A 6,792-nucleotide genomic window follows, 5' to 3' on the forward strand; every position below is an offset into this window, starting at 1 on the left:
GCAGAACATCCCAAGAGGGTCAGCAGGGTGAAGACACAGCTCTGGAGGCACATTTGGAGCAGGAAGTGACGTCAACAGGAGGGGACCGGCAACCAACGTGGAACGCAAACCGGAAGTGAGGTCATCACATTATTTAAATAGATGGTTTATTAAAACTTCTGAAGAAGTGACTAGGTCACAAAACTTAAAATACAACAAAAATAGTCTTTGCGCTAGAAATGTCCAATCCAAAGTGATAACACACTGACCAAGGAACCCCTTAATGAGAATGTTTAATGTGAAACAATCTGGTCAGCATCATGCTCCTTGCAGCTCAGTGATCAACAGTAAATTGATAGCTGTGAAAACAAAAGAAAATACGAGCGCACAGGCTCATATTGCAATAACGTCTTTTATTGGATATAAAGGAATAAAATGGATACACTCAGAAATGAAGGTGAATAAACAGTGTCAAACAGTTCCTCCAATAGAGAGCCTTAGTGAGGGGCACATGTGCCTCGGTGTGGATGAGAAGACCGCTGGTTGGTTAGATGGGCTGGCTCCACAGACACAGGCTCATCAAGCAGCTGCCGACAAGCCGCGAGTGAGCTGCTCACTGACTAAAGAGACGATCGGTCAGGAGTAGGGATGAGCCGAATACCCCCCTATTTGGTCCGCACCAGAACATGCTAACAGGCAAAAAATTTGTGCGAACACCGTTAAAGTCTATGGGACACGAACATGAATAATCAAAAGTGCTAATTTTAAAGGCTAATATGCAAGTTATTGTCATAAAAAGTGTTTGGGGACCTGGGTCCTGCCCCAGGGGACATGTATCAATGCAAAAAAAAGTTTTAAAAACGGACGTTTTTTCGGGAGCAGTGATTTTAACAATGCTTAAAGTGAAACAATAAAAGTGTAATATCCCTTTAAATTTCATAGCTGGGGGGTGTCTATAGTATACCTGTAAATGGGCGCATGTTTCCTGTGTTTATAACAGTCTGACAGCAAAATGACATTTCAAAGTAAAAAAGTCATTTAAAACTACTCGCGGTTATTAATGCATTGCCGGTCCGAAAAATGACGTGGGGGGTCCCCCTAAATTCCATACCAGGCCATTCAGGTCTGGTATGGATATTAAGGGGAACCCCAGCCAAAATTAAAAAAAAAACGACGTGGGGTCCCCCCAACAATCCATACCAGACCCTTATCTGAGCACGCAACCTGGCAGGCCACAGGAAAAGAGGGGGGGACAAGAGAGCGCCCCCCCTCCTGAACTGTACCAGGCCACATGCCCTCAACATTGGGAGGGTGCTTTGGGGTAGCCCCCCAAAACACCTTGTCCCCATGTTGATGAGGACAAGGGCCTCATCCCCACAACCCTGGCCAGTGGTTGTGGAGGTCTGCGGGCGGAGGGCTTATTGGAATCTAGAAGACCCCTTTAACAAGGGGACCCCCCCAGAAGAAGATGAAGAAAAGAAGATGAAGAGAAGAAGATGAAGAGAAGAGCGGGAGCCTCCCTCCATGCCATGGATGCGGAGCGGCCCGAGGAGAAGAAGGGAAGAAGACGCCGCGGAGGAGATGCTGGACGAGAACACCGGAGGAAGAACCAGAAGAACCAGAAGAAGAAGAAGATGAAGGAAGATAGAAGATAGAAGAAAGAAGAAGCATTTAAATAAAGGAATTGTCAAAAACTGTCTCTTGTCATTTTTAACATTTTTGATAGTTTTTAAGTGAAATGGTAGGGCACAGGGGGGAGGGCCGGGATCTGGGGGCCCCCTTGTTAAAGGGGGATTCCAGATTCCGATAAGCCCCCCACCCGCAGCCCCCCACAACCACTGGCCAGGGTTGTGGGGATGAGGCCCTTGTCCTCATCAACATGGGGATAAGGTGTTTTGCGGGGCTACTCCAAAGCACCCTCCCAATGTTGAGGGCATGTGGCCTGGTACAGTTCAGGAGGGGGGGCACTCTCTCGTCCCCCCCTCTTTTCCTGCAGCCTGCCAGGTTGCGTGCTCAGATAAGGGTCTGGTATGGATTTTTGGGGGGACCCCACGCCATTTTTTTAAATTTTGGCGCGGGGTTCCACTTAATATCCATACCAGACCTGAAGGGCCTGGTATGAAATTTAGGGGGACCCCCCACGTCATTTTTTTTTTTTAAATTTGGCCGGGGTTCCCCTTAATATCCATACCAGACCTGAAGGGCCTGGTATGGAATTTAGGGGGACCCCCACGTTTTTTTTTTTTTTTTCAAATTTTGGTTCGGGGTTCCCCTGTGGGGAATTCCCATGCCGTTTTTATCAATGAACTTCTATGTGTATTGTCGGACCGGCAATGCATTAATAGCCGCGAGTAGTTTTAAATGACTTTTTTTCCTTTGAAATGTCATTTTGCTGTCAGACTGTTCTAAACACGGGAAACATGCGCCCCTTTACAGGCATACTATAGACACCCCCCAGCTACGAAATTTAAAGGGATATTACACTTTTATTGTTTCACTTTAAGCATTATTAAAATCACTGCTCCCGAAAAAACGGCCGTTTTTAAAACTGTTTTTTGCATTGATACATGTCCTCTGGGGCAGGACCCGGGTCCCCAAACACTTTTTATGACAATAAGTTGCATATAAGCCTTTAAAATTAGCACTTTTGATTTCTCCCATAGACTTTTAAAAGGTGTTCCGAGGCATTCGAATTTGCCGCGAACACCCCAAATTGTTCGCTGTTCGGCGAACTTGCGAACAGCCAATGTTCGAGTCGAACATGAGTTCGACTCGAACTTGAAGCTCATCCCTAGTCAGGAGAGGGCTGTGGGTTGCCTCCAACACTTGTCCCAGGGAGAGCTCTGGTGAAGCCAACTGACAGAGAACGCTGTAGTCGTCATGATAACATGTGGCCTCCTTCCTCAGATCTGCCCCTATTATTCAGAGAGCCCTTTTGTAGCTGAAATGAAGTGGCCTGGGGTTTTTAACCCTATAATCAAAATTTATCGAACTTCAACTGAAAAACATATGGGGGATAGTATGGCAACTAGATTACATTTAAGAGCAGCATACATACAGTATTTCTAAGATATAATTACATATAGTTTTTCTTCCCTTTCTTGGCAATACAATTAAATTAGAGATAAAAGAAAATTATATATAATAATAAATCATGAATTCCAATAAAACTGGATAGGTAGAAATAGTACTAGGATTGTTCTATAATTCATTTCTTGGTTCTTTCTATATACATGCATATATATGTACACATACATATACCCATATATACACACACACATGTTGATTCTTTTGTCATTATCTTGATATATATACAGTATCTCACAAAAGTGAGTACACCCCTCAGTCACATTTTTGTAAATATTTTATTCTATCTTTTCATGTGACAACACTGAAGAAATGACACTTTGCTGCAATGTAAAGTAGTGAGTGTACAGCTTGTATAACAGTGGAAATTTGCTGTCCCCTCAAAATAACTCAACACACAGCCATTAATGTCTAAACCGCTGGCAACAAAAATCAGTACACCCCTAAGTGAAAATGTCCAAATTGGGCCCAAAGTGTCAATATTTTGTGTGGCCACCATTATTTTCCATCACTGCCTTAACCCTCTTGGGCATGGAGTTCACCAGAGCTTCACAGGTTGTCACTGGAGTCCTCTTCCCCTCCTCCATGACGACATCACGGAGCTGGTGGATGTTAGAGACCTTGCGCTCCTCCACCTTCCATTTGAGGATACCCCATAAATGATCAATAGGGTTTAGGTCTGGAGACACTCTTGGCCAGTCCATCACCTTTACCCTCAGCTTGTTTAGCAAGGCAGTGGTTGTCTTGGAGGTGTGTTTGGGGTAGTTATGTTGGAATACTGCCCTGCGGCCCAGTCTCCGAAGGGAGGGGATCATGCTCTGCTTCAGTATGTCACAGTACATGTTGGCGTTCATGGTTCCCTCAATGAACTGTAGCTCCCCAGGGCATTTTGTACATTAGTTTACTGGTTGAAAAGTATAAAACTTCAAGATAGGTTGTACTGGGATACAAATGATTAAAAACAATTAAAAATAAAAACTGTAACCATTTATCGATTATTCTAGAAAGACATATATGGTGAATCCATTATAGAGTACAAGTTAATAAAAGATAAATAAAAAGTGAATAGTGCACATACTTATTGTTATTTCATATAGAAATTATTATACATTATAAACTAATTGGAGACTTATTACCTGAAAAATTAGTTATGAATCTGAATGAAATAAAAATAGAGTATAAGATTAGAGGTAGGATTAAGGATAACCATAACAATTGGTATAATTAAAAATATAAGAAAAACCGACAAGCAGCGCCAATCTAAGTGCATTAATTAGTTTGGACTTATGGTATGAGGCTTTATCAGTGGGTGGAGTTGAGGGGTGGATATCTCATCCTGAGATATGGGACCAAAGGAGTGTGGAAATTCAAGTTGCCGAGATGATGAGGGCTCAGTAGAGGATTATATACTCACTGTGCCAAGAATGAGGATGTTGGAGGACTGGGATAGTTGGGATGGCAAGGGTTCAATAGAGGGTTGTGTGTTTGCTGAGTCTAAGATGGGAATGTTGCTAGGTATTGTGGTGGGTGTGGGGGGGATAGGGACAATGGAATTGGGTTCTAGAGATACAGTGTGGTTTGTCTGATGGGCCCTTTTTGGTTTCCTATGTGTTTTGGGCTTAGGTTGTAAGGGGTAAGGGTGGTGTTCAGGGGACAACTGAGGATTGTTGATGGGTGGGGACCCTGAGGGTCGATGATTCTGGATGGTTTGGCAAAGTGTATGGGGATTATGGTGGAATGGGTAATGAGGGCGTGAAGGAGGATGGTATGGTCCATAGGATGGTGGAAAAAAGGGAATTTGCATCAGGGGCATGGGTGTAGGGTTTTTGGATTTCCATTGGAAGACTTTTTTGTTATTATAATCATCCAGGTCTCTCCTCGTCTTTTGGAGTTTGGTTTTGACTAGTCTATCTTCATCTATTTTTGACTTCTTTTTGAGTAATGCTCATGCTCTGAATGCGTGCACATCATAGCTTCCCCCCTCTGAGACCAGGGACTTCCTGAGTGATGGCTTCCTCCTGCGCCCTGTACGCTCTAGCCCGGGACACCGGAAACCACTGGCGCCGCCGAGCAAGACACCACATCGCTGCCTGGATGATCATTCTGGAACCCTACTGTCCATCTGACATTTACCATGATGTGCCTGCTTTTTATCCATTTTCAAGTGAGTGCATTACTACTTGATTAAATATGTTACAATATTGCTGCACTTAGATTGGCGCTGCTTGTCTGTTTTTCTTGTATTCTCCCCAGAGGTTCTTCTACTCTCCAGCGTGCTGCCTTCCCTGTGCCAGCTCCCTGTTGTAATCACCCAGGCTATGGACTGTCCTTCAAAAAAACCCTGCACCTCATTTAAGAGTCATTCCTAATTTTTATTTATTGACTCTCTGCTGCTCATTTGTCAGAACTTTGGATGATATGTCCAAGATCCTGACTTTTTAACCATTCCCTCACCACCCCAGACAACACAGCTTTGCCTGCTGGAAATACCTTAGCGCATAAATCATTGTGTGTGTAGCTCTCCCTTTTTATACTCTCCTTCAGGTAGCTACTTAATATTTTCTTGGGCTTACAGTTACCATCTTCTCAGTGTCCATCATAGGGGAGTCCCAAAATAGATGTTCATTTGAAAAACACTGGCTAAAATACTTAGTCCTTTTTCCAAGTTTTATTGAAGACACAACATATGCAATAGCAGGGTAAAAATGTGAAAGGATTCAGGTATATTGAAATATTGCGGTTAGAGGTCATTTCTAAGTCCAGCGAGCAGCACTTCCCCAGCTGGATTCAGCAACCATCGGATAGGTTTCTCTCACCAACCTAGCAGCCGATGCAAGGCTCGAGTATGGTCTCTGTCACAGACCTGACAATCCTAAATAGACAAATTACTGTTTCTGATATGGTCTCTGCCACAGACCCGACAATCCTGAATAAACAGATTATTTTTCCCGATATTGTCTCTGCCACAGACCTTTCCGATATGGTCTCTGCCACAGACCCGAAAATCCTGAATAAAAAGATTGCTATGATTGATCCCAGATACGTCTCCGACTGAGTTCCCAGGCTCTTCTCAAGATACCAGCCTTATGCTCGGTCCTCTCCTGAAGAGTGCTCCCCTGGTTACTACAATCCCTTGTTTCTTCCCTCATGCCAGACAACAAAGAGACCATCCTATGGACCAATAGACAGCCAAACTTTGGGCCTTCTTCTGGTTGCTGAACCTCGGGTTCGCTGACCCCAAGGCAGGATTTTAAGTAGCAGTAATTTCCCCAGGCCAGGAGGCCCATGAGGTCAGGAAGCGCCAACTCTTCTAAAATGGTGTCTGCCCCTTAAATACTTCTACCCAGAATAGGTGGGATGAACCACTCCCACCGATCTGTCTCTGAGCAAAGAGTATTCAATTTGTCCAACCAAACTGTATTTACAACATCCACCAATGGTAACAGCACTACCCATGGTCGGATGGAAATTTGCACAGTCCAGCCAAACTGGTACAGAAACCAATAAATTTAGGTAATAATAAACTGAGCCTAAACTGTAGCTCTAATTAAACTAAATTTGAAAGAATAGCATCTGCTCTTCAGGAGCAGGGCGCTACTTGTGTTTTCCATAACTAAAAATATGTATACCTGACATATGCTAGATATTTGTAAAGAGAGATATGCATATACACGCATACACACATAAATACATATATACGCATGTATACACACATCCGCATCACGC

This window comes from Aquarana catesbeiana, linkage group LG06 (assembly GCF_042186555.1).
Source record: "Aquarana catesbeiana isolate 2022-GZ linkage group LG06, ASM4218655v1, whole genome shotgun sequence".
Lineage (NCBI taxonomy): Eukaryota > Metazoa > Chordata > Amphibia > Anura > Ranidae > Aquarana > Aquarana catesbeiana.